This window comes from Carassius auratus, unplaced genomic scaffold (genome assembly GCF_003368295.1).
Source record: "Carassius auratus strain Wakin unplaced genomic scaffold, ASM336829v1 scaf_tig00021960, whole genome shotgun sequence".
Classification (NCBI taxonomy): Eukaryota; Metazoa; Chordata; class Actinopteri; order Cypriniformes; family Cyprinidae; genus Carassius; species Carassius auratus.
The window spans coordinates 37910-59513 of record NW_020525147.1 but is presented as its reverse complement, the minus strand read 5'-3'; the positions used below and the strand labels follow the sequence as shown (position 1 = coordinate 59513).

The window sequence follows — 21604 nt, the reverse complement described above, 5'->3', positions numbered from 1 at the left end:
GAGAGAGAGAGAGAGATAATTGAATTTGAAACACCTTTTATTACAAATAAATCAAATTTTTTAGTACACTTGCTACAACACTTCTAACCGTTACATCATGTCACAAAAAAACACCAAAAAATAAAAGCATTGAAATAATAATTACATCAAAGATGTAAAAGACAACTCTTCTTCAATAACTAAGCACAAAGCTCCTTTGCCAATTGTTGTAGAAAAATTTATATTTTACTCTTACGTATTTACTTTCTTAGACATTTTGTGGGTTTTCATATATTTTTGTTTTTCCTTTTGATTTAACTTGTGTTTCTCTCTCAGTATGTATGTTTGTCACCTGAAATGCAACGAAGACATCACACAGTAAAACAAAGAGCCTTTGAAGTCTTTAGTGTGGGCAATTTACTCAGGAAAGATCAGAGGGGTTAGCCATAAATAAAGACCTTTGACCTCACGGGTGTGAAGATAATAAAAGCCCAGGGGATTAGGAGGACCATTGTGTTTTCTGAAAGTGTTAGTTTTGGTTTACGGGGTTAAGTGGAAATTTACAGAGAAGGAGCCCTGTAAGGAGTGGGGGTGATAACAGTATAATAAGGCTGTCTGTTTTCAGTGTGATTCAGGTCTGTTGTGTTTCAGGGTAGCTGCTGAAACAGTGAACGCACCTCTTTAAGGAAAATAAACTTCTTTCCTTAAATATGATTTGATTCCTTGTCTCTTACACTGAGATGCTATTTGTTTGTAATTGTTTTTGCCACAACAATTTGGTGTCAGAAGTGGGATCTCACGGTGGTTTCTTCTGGTCCTGAGCGGATTTGACGAAGTGATCATCTCAGAGCACCAGGCTCTGGTCTTACCTCGAAAATTGAGAGAGAAGAGTCAAAACTGCTTTCAGGGCCAGAAGTGACTCAGATGAGATCAGAAAGAACCCGGTGGCAGTAAAAGCATCTCAGGTAAGAGACTGTAAATTGTTTATTTTGAGTGGTGTAATTTGACATGACTGTGTGTGAACCATAGTGGCTGACCATCGCTTTGGTGCAAGCAAAGAAGGTTTTCAAGAGGCAAATTGTAACATGGGGCAGAGGTTTTCAAGAGGCAAATTTTATGCCGAAAACTAGAAGCTTTAATTCAATTTTAATGCCGAAAACTAGCTTGTAGGTGGACGGAAGAGCCACAGCGAGCAGAGAAGGTTTTCAAGAGGCAAATTGTAACATGGTGCAGAGGTTTTCAAGAGGCAAATTGTAAAATTTTATGCCGAAAACTAGAAGCTTTAATCAATTTTATGCCGAAAACTAGCTTGTAGGTGGACGGAAGAGCCACAGCTGATTAGGTGAACTAGAATCATTCAATCGAGTGAAGATTTTGAGTAAGCTTAATTTACAGAGCATTTTTGCTAACCTTGCCGATTTGAGGTGACAAAATCGGATCTGTTGAAGACGTTTAACAGATTATAGACGTGCGTCGAAGGAAATCCAGAAGAGATTGAAGTCAGCCAACATGGGATCACCAAACAGTAAGCTAGCAAAATTTTAATATACACCAGTTTTCGGTCAAATAGAAAAAGAATTATGGGCATAAGTGTACACAGAAAAGCTGATATATATCATGAATTTCCTAAAGAAGGGACATTGAGTAAAGTAAGACTGAATGTTGTGAGAGAGTCAGTAAAAAAAAAAAAAAAAAAAAAAAAAAAAGAAACAGAATGGTTGTTGTATGTATTCGTCACGTGTGTAAAGGATGTACTCGGACTATAGGTTGTTGGTTAAAAATAGGCTGAAAGTCGAGAACGTAAGCAAATGCAGAAAGAATTGGCATGTATGGGTGAAATGAAAAAGATGGAAGAGAATGTGTGTGAGAAAACAGCTCCACCGCAGCAAAATGCTACTAATGAAAAGTGTGTTTGTGTTTTCCAATATGCACCCGAGATCAGGTCAGTACCGCCGGCTTATATCCATCACTACCCTGTGGCAGAGCTGACAGCCCTGAAACTGGACCATGATCTCAACTGCTCTCTGTTCCAAAGACCAGCAACAAATTCAGCAGGAGTTGGAGCGAGAGGAGCGCGAGCAGCGGCAGACACAACAGTGCACATGACGAAGAAACAGGACTTTTTCGGAAACGCGTCTGAAACTGTTTCCAGCACAACTGATTCAGAAAGACCAAGCACCAGCAGGCCGAGAGTGAAAAGTGGACAGATCAGCGTCACAGCTCCGAAAGACACAGCGCCGAAAACATAAGAGCTCTGATGGTCAAAGTTGCGGGTCCAGATGGGCCAATTTTTTTGTTTGTTTGTTTGTTTGTTTGTTTTGTTTTTAGAGCTTGGACAATGATATGAGAGACCTGATGGCACATCTCATGTTACCAGATCCGCAGGACGCGAGCGAAAGGTTTGCGAAAGAACAGCTTTTACTGTGCCAAGAGTTCAGCCCGACTTCAGAAGAACTGAGACGGATGCTGGGTGTGAAAATGAGTCCAGCAAACTGGCATAAGGTGAACAGAAAACTGGCGACAACGGACGTGAGATGTGTGCACACAGACTGGGACCATGCAAGCAACAAACCATACAGGAAAGAAGTGGAAAATTTCACTAATGCAGTAAGCGCAGAATTTCCTCCGCGTGTGGACACTGAAAAGATTAAAGACAAGGAGATGGTCCAGTTCGAGGAGGTCAGTGACTGACTACGAGAAAGGGAAGTGAACATTTATTTCTAACACGCAAAACACGCACAAACACAAACACATACACTGATTTACTGTCTGCTATCTGCAATGAAGAATCTGCTTGCAAATCTTTGTGTGTTTGGAAAAATGTTGTGAATGATGAAAGTTTGAGCAGTGTTTCTGAAGAATGTTTAAAACTGTACAAAACCACAGGGTTTTCTCAAATGCCAAGATACCCAATAATAGTAGAGGGAGTAATAATTAACTTTTAAGTCGATTCCGGAGAGTGCCAGAGCACTTTACAACCATGTGACTTGCCATGTGTGCCGAAAATGACAGGAAAAGTGTATGAAAGCACTTTGGCTTCAGGCCATTTGATCCATCATCTAATGGCCAGAGATTTAATGTGTGAATTAAATTTGACTCTCCGTGCTGATTCCTATGGCATTAGCATTGAGGAAGCACCACAAAAAACATGTTCTAAATTTGAGCCGCAGTGGGCTTACCAATGGTAGATAAAAGAAGTTGATTGGGCAGAGATGATTTTGAAATTGGCTAAAGTTTGAACAACACCAATCAACACAGAGTTTATGAAGCCTGATAAAATACATTGCACGTCACATGTCGTAGTTGAGTGAGACTCAGAGTATGAAGAAACTTGGTTTAATGGGGTGGAGAATGAAAGTGTGAAATTTGACAAGATTTTCTGGACAGAGAATGTGTGTGTGTGTGCTTTCTGTGAGTTTGAATGAACAACAATTGCAGTGTTATTTAATGACAGAAGAGAGTGTTCCCCACCTATTTGTGTCGAATGTCATAAAGCAGCAGTGGAAAGATTTAGGGCTTTTTTTGTGAAAAAGTGCCTACAGGCCACAGACTGGGTTGAAGTTGATAAAGACATAGCACAGAGCAAAAGTGTTGGAGCATTTAAATCAAACTGTGATTTTTATGTGCAGGTTTTGAGAACTGTTCTTTTGTGAAGAATGATGTGTGTAAAAAAAAAAAAAAAAAAAAAAAAAAAAAAAACTTAGAAGAAATTGGGGTGGGGGCTATTTCTGCCTCAGATGTTTATATTTCTTTGGCAGAAATACCATCAAAATTGTGGGCAGAGCGATGATTTATTAATCTGTGCCAAAGATAAAACTATCTGCATTGCCGACACTGTGACTCTCCTGAAGCATCTTGAGCAGGGGGACCACAAGGTTAGTCTTTTAAAGCTGCAGTTTGTGAAACAGGAAGTAACCTTCCTTGGACATGTGATCAAACCTAATAGCAAAGCACTGTATGAGAAATGGGTACGGGCCATAAAAGAGGTGTCAAAACCAGTTACAAAGAAATAGATGCTGTCATTTTTTTTGGGGATGTGTACTTACTGCAGAATATTCATCCCTAATTATGCCATTTTTGAGCAGCTTTTACAAGCCCTAACAACAGGGAAAAGGCTGAGGTCAGGTGACAGACTTGTCTGGACAAGCGAGGCTGAGGAAGCATAACATGAAAGTGCAATTTGCTATGGCTCCAACGTTAGGCCTTCCTATCATAAACTGCCCGCTTGTACAGATGGTTGATGAAAAGAATGGTTTTATGTCTTCTGTTCTCTTGCAGACTCATGGTGACAGACTGCGACCTGTGGCCTATTTTTCAGCGAAACTTGATGCTGTAGCTGCAGGACTTCCACACTGTCTGAGAGCAGTGGCAGCGGCCAAGCTGGCTGTGATGGCCTCGAGAGAATTTGTAGGCTACTCTGATTTGACTTTAATGGTTCCACACGCAGTATCCATGATTTTGCAAGAATAGAGAACGTCACATTTGTCTACAGCCCGATGGCTGAGGTATCATACGATTTTGTTGGACATGCCAAACATAACTGTAAAACGATGCACAACTTTGAATCCTGCCACCCTTCTGCCCACACAGGAGGATGGTGAAGAACATCACTGTTGTCTGTCAGCACTCTAACAGGTGTGCACACCACGTCCAGACCTTTAAGACATACCGCTTGATAATTGTGACAATGTCCTTTTTGTGGATGGGTCTGCCTCGAAAGATCCACAAACGGCAGAATAAAGTGGGTTATGCTGTAACGACTGAATTTGAAACTCTGAAATCTGACAAATTACCATCACACTATTCTGCGCAGGCAGCAGAACTGGTTGCATTGACCGAAGTGTGTAAACTGACAGCAGATAAATGCGTGACGATATACACAGACTAGCGATACACTTTTGGGGTCACGCATGACTTTAGTGCTTTGTGGGAGCACAGAAAATTATTGAAATTGGAAGGGAGGCCGATACTAAACGCGTCTCTGGTATCGGACCTGCCCGAGGCTATTCTATTGCCAGACAAAATTGCGATTTTTAAGTGCGCAGCGCATACTAATGATAAATGTTTCACCTCAACAGGAAATGCTAGAGCTGATATGGCTGAGGATCAGAATGAAGATAATAGTAAAAGAGCCACTTGCGCACAAGTTGACATTAATCTTTACATTTCTCCTTGTTTACAGAGCATGCAGTCTTTTTCCACAGGAGCTGAGAAAAAACAACTGGAAGGCATCAGGCTGTTTATAGCGTGTGGAGATCCGTTGTTGGAACGCCCTGTTTTCCCAAACATTTTTTTTTTTAAACATTATGCTAAGTTGACACATGGGTTAGACCATGTATCAAAAGGGGGAATGATTGCACAGATGAAAGAATTGTGGTTTACTAAGGGCTTTCTCAATATTCGCTGATACGCTGGTAACAAAAGGATGTTACATGACAATGAGAAAGAAAGTCAAAACAAATTTGAGGACATTCTAAATTCTCTTTGGTAGACCACCATTCATGGGAATAGAAGGGGGAAAAATGCAGGGTTCCATCAACGGATGTGTCTGAAAACTAAATGTTGAATTACTGCAAAGAAATGTCTTGTCTGTTATCCAACAGTTGTGTGCAGGTGAAAGCTGCCCAGAGGAAGGTTGCTGAAATGTTTCTGCATAAGATTAGGCCGGGGGATTACGTGGTAATTCGTGACCTGAGGAGGAATAACTGGAGGGCAAAACTGTGGCGAGGGCCATTCCAAGTTTTGCTGAGAACACACACGGCAGTGAAGGTCTGAGGGAGAGAGCTTTGTGTGTGCACGCCAGCCACTGCAGGAGAGTTCTGCCCATATCGGAAGGGCAACAGGAGGAGGAGCCTCAGCAACAACAACAACAAGTTCAACAATAAGCCTCAAGATTGAGCCCAAACACCAAGTGCAAGAGCAAGGTCACTCAAGAGGAGTGATAAGGCCGGTGAGCAGAGTAAAGCCATCTGTACAGCCACAACCAGAGACATTGCAAAGAGCTGCAATCATTAGACAAGATGGATCGCTCAAGACCGTGGTACCCATTCAGACTGCCAGGAATGTGTGGACTTTGTAAGACTACATTCAATTTGACTTTGCAACATAATTGAACCCATGAGAAGGCCGTAAGAGAACCCGAGCGGACTGACAACCTGTGGGCCGGGTGGGTTTATGTCTTTGTGGGGAGGATGGATGTACTGGATAATTCAAACTGTTCTGCCAATTGTAGTGATAGGAATTCTGATCATGTTTTGCTTGCAATGAATTATGAGATGTATTTCCAGCTCAGTACAGTGATTGGTCAGGGCTGGGTCGCCCATACAAGCAGTAAAACTGAACGCTTTTCTGATAGATAGTGAACACTATTGTGATGATTATGAGAGTGACGAGAGTGATGACATTTACACAAAATGTGAAGATTGATCAGGTATACGAAAGTCATATGAGGAGTATAACTGTGATGAAATGACTTGAAACAATTATAATAATTTACGTTTTCAATATTATAATCATGTATGAGTTTGCATAGAATTAAAAACAAGCGAGTTTTTAAGTTATTATAATCAAAACTAATGTTAAATAGTCCACATCGTTTATCAGAGAATGATAAAGAGGAGGAATTGTTGTAGAAAAATTTATATTTTACTCTTACGTATTTACTTTCTTAGACATTTTGTGGGTTTTCATATATTTTTGTTTTTCCTTTTGATTTAACTTGTGTTTCTCTCTCAGTATGTATGTTTGTCACCTGAAATGCAACGAAGACATCACACAGTAAAACAAAGAGCCTTTGAAGTCTTTAGTGTGGGCAATTTACTCAGGAAAGATCAGAGGGGTTAGCCATAAATAAAGACCTTTGACCTCACGGGTGTGAAGATAATAAAAGCCCAGGGGATTAGGAGGACCATTGTGTTTTCTGAAAGAGTTAGTTTTGGTTTACGGGGTTAAGTGGAAATTTACAGAGAAGGAGCCCTGTAAGGAGTGGGGGTGATAACAGTATAATAAGGCTGTCTGTTTTCAGTGTGATTCAGGTCTGTTGTGTTTCAGGGTAGCTGCTGAAACAGTGAACACACCTCTTTAAGGAAAATAAACTTCTTTCCTTAAATATAATTTGATTCCTTGTCTCTTACACTGAGATGCTATTTGTTTGTAATTGTTTTTGCCACAACACCAAACCATTTCTTCTCAAAAGTGTCTAAATCCTACGTAGACTTATAAAAACAAAAATCAACCAACACTCGTGATTTCACCAAATTTAAAAACAAAACCACCACATCGTCACCAGACACTCTTTCCACCTTGTTTTTCCTGCTCATATAAATAGCTAATTTAGCCTGCCCTAAAACAAAATTCAAAAGCTGACATGTAAACCTAGTACCTCTAACACATTTAAAACCAAAAACTAAAATTTTCATGAAAAACAATTCATTAAAAGAAATTTTTTTCCAAACATAAGAATAACGGTTTCAATCTGTTACATTCCATGAAAGCATGAAACACAGTTTCTCTTTTTGAACAAAAAGGACAATCAGACAAAACTTCATGATTAATAACAGAAATAAAAGCATTTACTGCAATGGCGCCATGAAGAAGTCTCCACTGCATATCCCCTGACCCTTTGGGTAACGGTGGCTTATACAGTGACTTCATTCAGGTTTCACACTCTCTTCTATACCCAATATTTTACGCCAAGGTGTGTCAACTTTTCCATTCAAAACCTTTTTATTGAACTTTAACACATATCTTATAAAACGCCTTACCAGTTGCTGTCAAAAAGTCCAAACACAAACAATTTCCACCATCCAGAAAAGGTCCCTTACAACCCTCTAATTTGGGAAACAACGTAAAAAGAGGGAACAGTCTTGTAAAATGGGAGCATTTATTATTCCATTAGTGTCCAATAACTTTTTTCTTCATCACTGACCAGTGACTTCCAACTCATTAGCATCCATTCAACAGTCCGCATAGACTTGATCTTTAAGCAGGAAGCCACTTCTTCTGTATTTTTAAAGTCCACCCCGGTAATGTGAATCAAAAGTCCCAAAGTAAAGATTTGTGAATCCAACAATAACGCATTTAGTCCATGAAAGGATTAATTGTCCTTCGTTAAATCCAAACGAGCTCCATATAACGCTGTGTAAGATGGAGCATGCAACAGCCCGCCATCCATTTTCTATTGATCCATACAAAAATCTTTGTAAGAATTGCAAACGAAACGCTGCTATTCTACTTTTCAGTTGTACCAAACCATGGCCACCTTCCTCCATAGGTAAAAACAACACACCCTCACATCTTTGGTATTAGCCATTTCCATTTTTCAAGCTTTCCTTTTACCTTATCAACAACCCCTTCCCAATTTTTCTGAAGGAATGTTTCATCTCCTAAGTACACTCCCAAATACTTAAAACCACCTGTTCCCCAATTCAGGCCACCAGACAATTTTGGTTTCCTTTTTGATCAGTTTCCAATTAAAATCGCCTCACTCTTATTCCAATTAATTTTTGCTTATGATAAAGCTTTAAAATCATCTAAAACTTCCATTAACACATGTATATCATTTTGGCCATCAATTAAAACCACCACATCATCAGCATAAGCAGATAAAATTATATTGTTTTTACAAACAGGTAAATTCAAACCACAAACTTTTTCTCTTAGTTGTTGCAACAGGGGTTCTATAGCAATCAATCAATCAATCACCTTTATTTATATAGTGCTTTAAACAAAATACATTGCGCCAAAGCACTGAACAACATTCATTTGGAAAACAGTGTCCCAATAATGCAAAACGACAGTCAAAGGCAGTTCATTACTGAATTCAGTTATGTCATCTCTGTTCAGTTGAAATAGTTTCTGTTTTAATTTGCAATCAAGTCAATGATATCGCTGTAGATGAAGTGACCCCAACTAAGCAAGCCAGAGGCGACAGCGGCAAGGAACCGAAACTCCATCGGTGACAGAATGGAGAAAAAAACCTTGGGAGAAACCAGGCTCAGTTGGGGGGCCAGTTCTCCTCTGACCAGACGAAACCAGTAGTTCAATTCCAGGCTGCAGCAAAGTCAGATTGTGCAGAAGAATCATCTGTTTCCTGTGGTCTTGTCCTGGTGGTCCTCTGAGACAAGGTCTTTACAGGGGATCTGTATCTGGGCTCTAGTTGTCCTGGTCTCCGCTGTCTTTCAGGGCAGTAGAGGTCCTTTCTAGGTGCTGATCCACCATCTGGTCTGGATACGTACTGGATCCGGGTGACTGCAGTGACCCTCTGATCTGGACACAGACTGGATCTGGTGGCCACAGTGACCTCGGAACAAGAGAGAAACAGACAAATATTAGCGTAGATGCCATTCTTCTAATGATGTAGAAAGTACGGTGTTATGTGAAGTGTTCCGGTTCCAGTTTACCTAATTAATGCAGCCTAAAAATCATTTAACGGATTTGGATATTAGAAGCATATTAGTATGTTATGTGTATGCCAGGTTAAAGAGATGGGTCTTTAATCTAGATTTAAACTGCAAGAGTGTGTCTGCCTCCCGAACAATGTTAGGTAGGTTATTCCAGAGTTTAGGCGCCAAATAGGAAAAGGATCTGCCGCCCGCAGTTGATTTTGATATTCTAGGTATTATCAAATTGCCTGAGTTTTGAGAACGAAGCGGATGTAGAGGAGTATAATGTAAAAGGAGCTCATTCAAATACTGAGGTGCTAAACCATTCAGGGCTTTATAAGTAATAAGCAATATTTTAAAATCTATACGATGTTTGATAGGGAGCCAGTGCAGTGTGGACAGGACCGGGCTAATATGGTCATACTTCCTGGTTCTAGTAAGAACTCTTGCTGCTGCATTTTGGACTAGCTGTAGTTTGTTTACCAAGCGTGCAGAACAACCACCCAATAAAGCATTACAATAGTCTAACCTTGAAGTCATAAATGCATGGATTAACATTTCTGCATTTGACATTGAGAGCATAGGCCGTAATTTAGATATATTTTTGAGATGGAAAAATGCAGTTTTACAAATGCTAGAAACGTGGCTTTCTAAGGAAAGATTGCGATCAAGTAGCACACCTAGGTTCCTAACTGATGACGAAGAATTGACAGAGCAACCATCAAGTCTTAGACAGTGTTCTAGGTTATTACAAGTAGAGTTTTTAGGCCCTATGATTAACACCTCTGTTTTTTCTGAATTTAGCAGTAAGAAATTACTCGTCATCCAATTTTTTATATCGACTATGCATTCCATTAGTTTTTCAAATTGGTGTGTTTCACCGGGCTGCGAGGAAATATAGAGCTGCGTATCATCAGCATAACAGTGAAAGCTAACACCATGTTTCTTGATGATATCTCCCAAGGGTAACATATAAAGCGTGAAGAGTAGCGGCCCTAGAACTGAGCCTTGAGGTACTCCATACTGCACTTGTGATCGATATGATACATCTTCATTCACTGCTACGAACTGATGGCGGTCATATAAGTACGATTTAAACCATGCTAATGCACTTCCACTGATGCCAACAAAGTGTTCAAGTCTATGCAAAAGAATGTTGTGGTCAATTGTGTCAAACGCAGCACTAAGATCCAATAAAACTAATAGAGAGATACACCCACGATCAGATGATAAGAGCAGATCATTTATAACTCTAAGGAGAGCAGTCTCAGTACTATGATACGGTCTAAATCCTGACTGGAAATCCTCACATATACCATTTTTCTCTAAGAAGGAATATAATTGTGAGGATACCACCTTTTCTAGTATCTTGGACAGAAAAGGGAGATTCGAGATTGGTCTATAATTAACTAGTTCTCTGGGGTCAAGTTGTGGCTTTTTTATGAGAGGCTTAATAACAGCCAGTTTGAAGGTTTTGGGGACATATCCTAATGACAATGAGGAATTAATAATAGTCAGAAGAGGACCTATGACTTCTGGAAGCACCTCTTTTAAGAGCTTAGATGGTATAGGGTCTAACATACATGTTGTAAGTTTAGATGATTTAACAAGTTTATACAATTCTTCCTCTCCTATAGTAGAGAATGAGTGGAACTGTTCCTCAGGGGGTCTATAGTGCACTGTCTGATGCGAAACTGTAGCTGACGGCTGAATGGTTGCAATTTTATCTCTAATAGTATCGATTTTAGAAGTAAAGTAGTTCATAAAGTCATTACTGCTGTGGTGTTGGGAAATGTCAACACTTGTTGAGGCTTTATTTTTCGTTAATTTAGCCACTGTATTGAATAAATACCTGGGGTTATGTTTGTTTTCTTCTAAAAGAGAAGAAAAGTAATCAGATCTAGCAGTTTTTAATGCTTTTCTGTAGGATATGCTACTTTCCCGCCAAGCAATACGAAATACCTCTAGTTTTGTTTTCCTCCAGCTGCGCTCCATTTTTCGGGCTGCTCTCTTTAGGGTGCGAGTATGCTCATTATACCATGGTGTCAAACTGTTTTCCTTAACCTTTCTTAAGCGTAAAGGAGCAACTGTATTTAAAGTGCTAGAAAAGAGAGAGTCCATAGTTTCTGTTACATCATCAAGTTGTTCTGAGGTTTTGGATATGCTAAGGAATTCGGATATATCAGGAAGATAACTTAAAAAGCAGTCTTTTGTGGTAGAAGTGATGGTTCTTCGATACTTGTAACAAGAAGTAGAATTTACAATTTTGGCTATATGAAGTTTTCACAGAACTAAATAATGATCTGAGATATCATCACTTGGCTGAATAATTTCAACACTATCAACATCAATTCCATGTGACAGTATTAAATCTAGAGTATGATTTCGACAATGAGTAGGTCCTGAAACGTGTTGTCTAACACCAATAGAGTTCAGAATGTCTATAAATGCTGATCCCAATACATCTTTTTCATTATCGACATGGATATTAAAATCACCAACTATTAAGACTTTATCTGCAGCCAGAACTAATTCGGATGTAAAATCACCAAACTCTTTAATAAAGTCTGTATGGTGCCCTGGTGGCCTGTATACAGTAGCTAGTACAAACATAACAGGGGATTTATCATTAACATTGGTTTCTCTGGATAATGTTATATGAAGCACCATTACTTCAAACGAGTTATACTTGAAGCCTGCCCTTTGAGAAATCCTGAAAACGTTATTATAAATTGAAGCAACTCCTCCCCCTTTGCCTTTTAGACGCGGCTCGTGTTTATAACAATAATCTTGGGGGGTGGTCTCATTTAAAATAATGTAATCATCAGGTTTTAGCCAGGTTTCTGTCAAGCAGAGCACATCTATATTATGATCAGTTATCATATTATTTACAAAAAGTGTTTTCGTAGAAATGGATCTGATATTCAATAAGCCAATCTTTATCATTTGTTTATCCATATTGCATTTAATATAGCAAGTGAATATAACATTCCAGACAATGAGCAACCTTGTTTTATACCCCTACAGACCTTGAAGGGAGTGCATAAGCCACAGTTTATTTTATTAGTACACTTTCAACATCACCATAAAGTACTTTCACTGTATCAATAAAATCCTGACAAATTCTAAAAGCTTCTAAGGTTCTCCACAAATAAGGATATTCAATCCTATCAAAAGCCTTTTCTTGATCCAGTGAAACAAGTCCAATATTAAAAACCGAGCAACTTGGACACATCAAAAATATCCTGCATAAGGGTAATATTATCAAAAATAGACCTACCCGGAACACAATAAGTCTGATCTGAATGCACCACCTGATCTATTACCTTCCTTAACCTATTAGCTAAAACCTTAGAAAGCAATTTATAATCGGAGCATATAAGCGAAAAAGGACGCCAGTTCTTGATTTCTAAAAGATCCCCTTCTTTAGGGAGGAGTGTAATGACAGCTCTACTGCTACTCACAGGCAGCCTGCCTGAGGCCAAACTATCATTAAGCACAAACAATAGATCCTCCCCTATTTCGGTCCAAAAAATTTTATACAATTCAACTGGATGTCCATCAATTCCTGGCACTTTTCCAGAATCCATACTATTCAGGGCACTAAACAATTCCCCCATGTTTAAACCACCTGAGAGATCTGCATTGCCCCCCTCTGACACTTGACTCAGACCTACAAAAAAAGGACTCTCAGAATCCCACCCTGCTCCCAACTCATTCTTATAAAAATTTTCATAAAAATTACAAGCTCTTTCACAAATTCCTGCATGACTAGTTAAAATATTTCCTGTCTCAGAGCGTAAAGCATGCAAAAAAATGTTTTTGCCCATTTTTTTTTTCAAGACCAAAAAAATATTTAGATGGTGCATCCATCTGTTCAAGACTTCTTTTCAACCCCAGCAGGTCTGCTAAATGTGTTTTTCTATTCGAAATCATCTCTGTATAATTTTGATTACTCGATGCATCAGCTAAGCTCTTCAATTTAATTATCTCTGTCTCCAAGGCTTTCATAGAATTATCTTACTCTTTGGTGACATTGCAAGTGTACTGTTGACAAAACTGTCTTATTTGTACCTTTCCGAAATCCCACCACTGCTTTGAATCTTGAAACAAACCTTTTTCCTTTTTAAAATCTTCGCAAAATACCTTAAAGACCTTCTTAAATTCCTTATTATACAAAAGATTTGTATTAAAATGCCAATAGTCACTCCGAGACTTCATTTGATTTAGAAAGAAGGAACACACAACCATATGATGGTCAGAAAAACTTACTGGACAAATAACACAGCTTTTAAAAATACCCAAATGATGTTTAAAACTATAAAAGCGATCTAATCTTGCAAGAGACAGAAAACTATCACGAGCATGAGCCCATGTATACTGTCTCTGTCCATCATGAAAATGCCTCCAAATATCACACAGATCATTCATGTTTATAAACTTAATAAGACATTCTCGAGAAGCCATATGATGCTCAATACGATTCCTGTCAATATGACTCTCTGTGCAGTTAAAGTCACCACCTAAAAATAGATACTCTACAGTTTTGTAATGTGGAACCTAGTGTACCTAGGAACAACAATCTTTCCATTGGTGATGTAGGAGCATAAACACAGATAAAAATTAAAACGTATTTTTCAAAAATTGCTCTTATTTTTAAGAGTCTTCCTTTCACTATCTCATCAACTTGATATGAAACTGGACAAAAACTTTTTGAAAATAAAATTCCTACACCACCACTAAGTGTGGTGTTGTGACTCAGAACAGAAAACCCATCCCATTCCTGCATCCAGTCTGCCACATTTTTAATATAACTGTGTGTCTCTTGAATAAAAGCAACATAATCTTTTTTTTTTTTTTTTTTTTTGCTTAATAACTTGAAACAATTCAGTTCTTTTTTTTGCTATTTCTTGCACCATTCACATTTAAGGATGCAATACACACTTCAGTCATGCTCAAAAATAAAAAGCAAAAAGACAGACCGCTTTGAATCATATTCATTGCATTAAACTTTTTCACTGCCATCATTCAAATCCACGTTGAGTTTCCTCACTATTTTCTTTAAGCGATACACTTCTTTATTTGAAAAACGCCCTTCAGCCATAAAACATTTAGTTTTTTCCACAAACTGTCCTACATCTGGGAAATATTCATTAACTAAAACTCCTCTCTTATTTTTCGTTGACTTAATGAACAGTTTTATGTCATCTACATCATAATCGCGGCTGAAAAACTCACTTTGTGACAGAATAACACTTGAATCAGATGACTCACTATCACTCTCTGAGTCAACATGATCAGAGGCACCTTCAACATCCAATTTCTTCAAATGCCGAAAATCACAAAACTTGTCTGACTTCTTCCTTTTCAATGGCACCTTTAACACTGTTTGTTCCATACCAGTTTCATTAGGCCCACCATCAACCTCCCGAACATCCCCCTTATCAGATTCAACAACTCTTTTATCGCTTGACTCACCTTGGTCTCCCTCGTCTTCAACTTCTTTTGAACTTTGGATTTCCTTCTGCACTGACACCACTGTGTTCTACGCAGTCCCAGCACCATGAGCACCAGCACGGTCGCTCACCTGTGCCACCGCTGCTTCCACCGCAGCTGCTTCATCGGCTGGTGGCTCACCGCCGTTAGCTGCGCCTTCCGCGCTAGCTGTTCCTTGTTTGTTTGGACAGGCTCAGGCCAGATGACCGGCCGTACACCAGCCGTAACATTTAATCCTGTCGGTGGTTATAAACACCACATAGTCAAAATCATCCACTCTGAAATTCAGCGCAAGGTCTAGGTCAGCGTCATTCTTCACAATCATGTAAACTGAGCATCTGAACGACACAACATGTTTCAGTAGAGGAAAAATGCCACCAATTGGAATTTTTTTAAACGAAGAGACCACTTTTCCATGGCGAGACAAAACTTGTGTTAATACCTCATCACTAATAAATGGCGGTACGTTCGAGAGAGTGACTCTTTTTGACGATAATGAAAGTGGTAAAACAGGGGTAAGAACGCCATCAATTACAATTCCTCTCTGAACTGACTCATTAGCTTTTTCTACTGTAATTAAAAAGATAACGATAGCACTATTCATCCTTGAGGCAGGCAATACGTTCTTATTTCCCACAACTTCACCCACAGCTAAACAACAGCTCTCCATGCTCACTGCAGACGCCACCTCAAAAACCGCACACCTGCATCCGCCATGCTCCCCCACACCCCAAACCACCCCCTACAAAAACCCCAAAAAACCCCAAAAGAAAAAAACTCCAAAAAATACACACACACAAAAAAGAAAAGAAAATAAAGAGGAAAAAAAGAAAAGAAAAAGCAACTCAAACACGAGAGCCACCACGCACACTCCCTCGCCACACTCATTCACTCCCAGAATGCAACGCACAGAGAGAGAGAGAGAGAGAGAGAGAGAGAGAGAGAGAGAGAGAGACCTAATCATCTCTTTAATCATCAGAAATTTTTTTTAATTGTTATTGTTTTTGTAACAATTGGCCGCAGGTTCAAAGGTGTGTGCTAATTTTCAAGACTTTTGAATGTTAAGGATCCCAAAAGCCCCCGAAACCTTGGAAAAAATTTGAATAATAATAATAATAATAATAAATAATCCTAGGGAAAACAATAGGGCTCTCGCCCTTCAGGCTTGAGCCCTAAATATAGCTGCAAGCAGCGATGGCGGTACTCAAGCCATCAATGCAACACTACCCCGGTTGCATCAGGTAAACTGTGTCCAATGGGCACATGCATTCACAATAGCCCTCTGGCAGTCAGGTTTTAAGGAATACAGCAGTTAAAAGGTTAAACCAACCCATCTAGACTTTTAAATCACATACACAGAACAATATATATAACTTTATGAACAATTTATATTAATTTATATAAAAAATGTAAAAGGTGTGCATTGTAGCTGACACCTAAATGAGCACATTCCAATTGTTTTATGACTGCAAGTATTTCTCCTCAAATGCTATTGAGCTTCACATTTGCGTTTGAGCCCATGTGAAAAAGTAGCATCATTTACATATGACTTACAGTTTGTTTTAATAAATATTAAACATTCAATTTAATTGTTCATTATAGCTGTCACCTAGATGAACAATTACAGTTGTTTTCTCTTCAAATGCTACTGACGTTAGAAAAGTGTATAACAATATCACATGTAACTTTAGAGACGGTCCCTAAATTTGAGACTCTCGAATGTCCAATGTCAAGCCAACTTAATGCCTGTTTTTTTTTTTTTACTTTCTTTAGTTTTTTTTTTCTCTGTGCTGGATTGCTGGTGTTCTTTACCCGGGCATAGATGTCCATCCATCAATTATGAACATCCAGCCGCAACAATGAGGTGCAAGCAGTCGCGAGCGCGGATGGGAGAATGGTGCATGTTTTTTATTTTTTTTATTTTGAGCAACTGGGATGGTGCCCCCTCTAGGAGTTGGTGCCCTACGAAGACTGCATACTCTATATACAGGGATACTGGAAGATATATTCCTCAAACCGTCGTATAAAAGGAGGTGATGCTAGTCCTTCAAGAATCACTCAAAACCTATCTGTTCATAAAGCCTATATATAAAGTCTTAATATATAGTATTCCACAATACGTTGTGCTATTCTAATTAAGTCATTTTTTGGGATCTTTTACATCTCTCAGAACCTGACACATTGTAATTCTGAGACTCCAGGAAAGTTGCAGTTCTGGAAAATGGTTGCGCTGTAGACTAAATGCTCCCTGATAGTGTCACACCTAATTCTTCACTTTAATTCTTAATTCTTTTGCAGTTTATGTCCACCTGTTTTTTTTCTGACCCTTCTGACCCAGTAAGCATTTTGCTGTCCAGTGGTCATGTCTTTACTTTGCAATTAATGTAGTGATCTAATTTTGAATATTAATCATGAGGATCTAATAATTGTGTTTTTTTTCAGTCTGAGTGAAATGTTTTTTTTTTTTTTTTTTTTTTGGCTCATTTTATCAGTAAAGGAAAAAGTGCCTAATAATTCTGCACACCTGAATATAAGGAGTTTTTTTCTTCCAGTCTTCATGGTCAACTACGTATATATCACACTCGTTGCCTTCTCTAGTGCAGCTCAACCAAGTCTCATCCCATTTGTCCATATTTGTGATATCACAAACAATTTGTTCATTATAGTTTTTAAAAAGTGATTTTTTTTGTTGAATAAAATATCTCCTTTTGAATTGGACTTTCAGCTTTGTAACTTTTCAGAACTTTTTTTATGCTGAAACAGCAACATTACAGACTAACTAAAGTTGAAAAAGTGAAGAAAAAAAACATAATAGCACTCCTTTAATAGTCATTATTAAGCAGTCCATAAATACAGCTATAAATATTTTGTTATTGAGCATATCTATACAAGTTCAATCATTGTATTTTCATACTTTAAGGATCAATTTATCATTCATAAATGATTGCATTATTTACAAACCAGTTATTAAGGAGTTGTCAGTGGTTTATGAGATCATTAAGAAAGTGAAATTAAATGATTAATGAACAATTTTAGTGTAAATATATAAATCTTATTATTTAGACACATGATAATGGTAGGTCAATGTGTCAATAACTGCTTTATTAACATATATTTTCTAGTGTAATTCATGATAAAGTCAGGTTTTTATAAAACATTTAGTAGTTTCCAGCCATCTATTTTTGTGAACTCATCTAAAGTGAAGACTATTTATACATTTAAAGCATTCACAAAGGAGATTTAAAGGATCATTGATCTTCCAAACTGAAAAGTTAAACACAACACAGAGGGATACAGAACACAGAAATATTTTTTTTTCAAGATGCATAAAATGAACTGTACAGCTGTACACTTGATACAAAAGTGAAATATAAATGTTTTCAATTATATATATATTCAAGTGTACAGTTTCCATTTATTGCATCTTGAAATAAATATGTCTGAGTTCTGTATCGATCTTAGCTAAGTGTTGCTAGGATGTTTTAGTATGCTTCTAGAATGTTGCCAACCTATTTAACACTTGTAGATGCTTTTATTATTTTGCAAGGAGTCTATAACAGTTTTAAAAATGCCACTTCCTGTTGCAAGCAGGTGGCACTATCATTGAATACAGGCATATTGATGTGTTCAGGACAGGACTTTTATCAAACTTGTTCAATTTGGGGCATATTGGACACTGTATGCCTGAATTACAGTAACTTCCTAATCCACTGCAGTAATATGATTCTTTAGCATTGAGCTAAGTGTTGCTAACATGTTTCAGTATGTTTCTAGCATGCTGCCAGTGTATTTATCACTTGCTGGCACTTTTTAATATGTTGCCAGGACTCCATAACATTGTTACACATGCTAGAAGTTCATAAGAGTGTTACACATGACTCTTCGTGTTACCAGTAGATGGCGCTATGACTATAACGGAGTACGGGCATGTTGATGTGTTCAGTACAGGACTCTTGTCAAATGTCTGAAGTTTGGGGCAGATCGGACGTTGCTAGCCTGAGTTACAGCAACTTCCTTATTCAATGCATTAGTTGCATTTTTTGACACTTAGCTAAATGTTGATAGCATGTTTTATTATGTTTCTAGAATTTTGCCAGCCTATTTGACTCTTTTTGACACTTTTTAATTTGTCCCTAGGAGTCCATAACAGTGTTAACATTGTCACTTCCGGTTACCAGCAGGTGGCGCTATGACTATGACTGAATTTGGTCATATGTGTTTGTTCAGGACAGAACTCCTACCAGATGTTTGAAGTTTGGGGTAGACCGGACATTGCTTTCCTTTTTTACAGCAACTTCCTTTCTCACTACATTAGTAGCATGCTTTAGCACTTAGCTAAGTGTTGCTAGCATGTGTTAGTATTTATCTAGTGTGTTGCAGCCTATTTAACACTTGTTTACACTTTTTAATATGTTCCTAGGTGTCTGTAACAGTGTTAACCATGTCACTTCCTGTTACCAGCAGGTGGTGCTATGACTATAACTGAATTTGGTCATGGGTGTTTATTCAGGACAGAACACCTATCACACGTGTGAAGTTTGGGAAAGATCGGACATTGCTTGCTTGAGTTACAGCAACTTCCTGTTTTATGGCGAAACATCAAACTTTGTCAGGCCGCCAGGGACACACCCCTTGACGAAAACTCAAAACCTTCTCAATTTAAAATGACAAAGGTCTTATGCTGACCCTCACCAAATTTTAAGATAATCCGATTAAAACTGTAGGAGGAGTTTGTCACATGTACGAGGCATGGAAATGGAAACAAATGGACAAAAATCATACAGGAAATTCTAAATTACTTACTTCCTGTTGGGTTTTGGATTTTGTACCAAGATACTTTTTGTAGGTAATGGTGGGTTACATGTGTGTACCTTTTTTTATGAATGCACATGAAACACAGCTCAAAGCGCACTCTGTTGAAATTTAACAGGTGGCGCTATCGAGCCATTTTGCCACACCCACTTCTGAAAGCTATATCAGATGTAAATTTTCACCAGTCCTGATGCGTGTGCAAAGATTAGTGAGTTTTGGAGCATGTTTAGGCCCTCAAAAATGCGATTCATTTCGGAGAAGCGATGAATGGGCCCTGTGAATGGGAACAGATGTGTTTAGGCCAGGACTCTTATCAAACATGTGAAGTTTGGGGAAGATCGAACATTTTATGCCTGAGTTACAACTACTTCTCTTGCTGTGGCGAGACATCAAATTTTGTCATGGCGCAATGGACACGCCCTTTAACAAAAACTCAAGATCTCCACAATTTAACACTGCACAGGCCTTTACATTAGACTGACCACAAAAATACATTAGTCAAAACATTTCTAGAAGTAGTTTGTCGCAGTGTAAAACGTCACTTCCTGTTGCCAGCAGGTAGCGCTATGACTATAACTGAATATGGGCATGTAGATCTGTTAAGGGCAGAAGTCTTATCTAATGTGAAGTTTTTGGTAGATTGGACATTGTATGTCTGAGTTACAGCAACTTCCCTTTTCATGCCAAAAATAAAAATTAGTCACGGCGCTATGGACACACCTTTTAACGAAAACTCAAGATCTTTACTACTAAACATCGCACAGGCCTTTAGATTAGACTGACCACAAAAAAGACACTGTCATAAAATTTCTATGAGTAGTTCGTCGCAGTGTAAAATATGTCACTTCCTGTTGCCAGCAGTTGGCGCTATGACTATAACTGAATATGGGCATGTCAATCTGTTCAGGCTCGGAGTCTTATCAAACATGTGAAGTTTGGGGCAGATCGGACATTGCTTGCCTATACTCAGGTGTATCTCTCTATTAGTGCTATTGGATCTTATTACTGCGTTTGACACTATTGGCAACAAAATTATTTTGCATAGACTAGAACACTTTGTGGGAACTGTTCTCAGTGGATCTGTAGTGGACTGTCTGATGCGATACTGTAGATGATGGCTGCATGGTTACAAGTTTATCTCTATTAGTATCGATTTAAGAGGTAAAGTAGTTCATAGTCACTACTGTTGAGGTGCTGGGAAATGTCAACACTTGTTGATACTTTATTTTTCGTTAATTTAGTCACTTCATGGAATAAATACCTGGGGTTATGTTTGTTTTCTTTTAAAATAGAAGAAAAGTAATCTGGAAAGTTTTCATGTTTTTCTGTAGGATAGGTTACCTTCCCACCAAGCAATATGAAATACCTCTAGTTTTGTTTTCCTCCAGCTGCGCTTTATTTTACAGGCTTTTTTATTTTATAATACCAAGGTGTCAGAATGTTTTCCTTATCCTTCCTTAAATTTGGGGGTGAAATGCTATTTCATGCATACTGAGTTTTTTACACTGTTAAAGAGTTGGATTCCCATGCTAAACATGGACAAAGTTTCAAAAATTAAGTTCTACGTTTGAAGGAGTATTTTTGTTCCAAAAATACCTCTTCCGGTTTGTCACAAGTTTCGGAAAGTTTTTTTCATGTATGGGTCTGTGTGAGGTGAGATGCCTAAGGGCACTTCTGCCGGAAGAGCGCGCGCTCCCGTAGAGCAGAGCACAGCAGAGACATTCACTGATCAGAGCGAGAGCGAATTGTCACAAAAGAAGTGTGTTTTTGGTTGCCAGGGCAAGACAACCCTGCACAGATTAACAAAAAAAAAAAAACAGCATTAAGGGACCAGTGGATGGAGTTTATTTTTCCAGAGCATCAACGGAGTTGTGCAAGTGTTTTTGTTTGTTCCCTGCATTTCGAAGATGCTTGTTTTACAAACAAGGCCCAGT

The 21604-nt window shown here is 38.5% G+C and overlaps 1 long non-coding RNA gene across 1 annotated transcript; it reads left to right on the top strand.

Annotated features, from left to right (window-relative positions):
- Nucleotides 1-207: 207 nt before the first annotated feature.
- Nucleotides 208-5389, top strand: LOC113077205 (uncharacterized). Its single transcript, XR_003281275.1, has 2 exons — nt 208-1075; nt 1178-5389. It is a non-coding gene; the product is annotated as an uncharacterized LOC113077205 (long non-coding RNA).
- Nucleotides 5390-21604: the final 16215 nt, after the last annotated feature.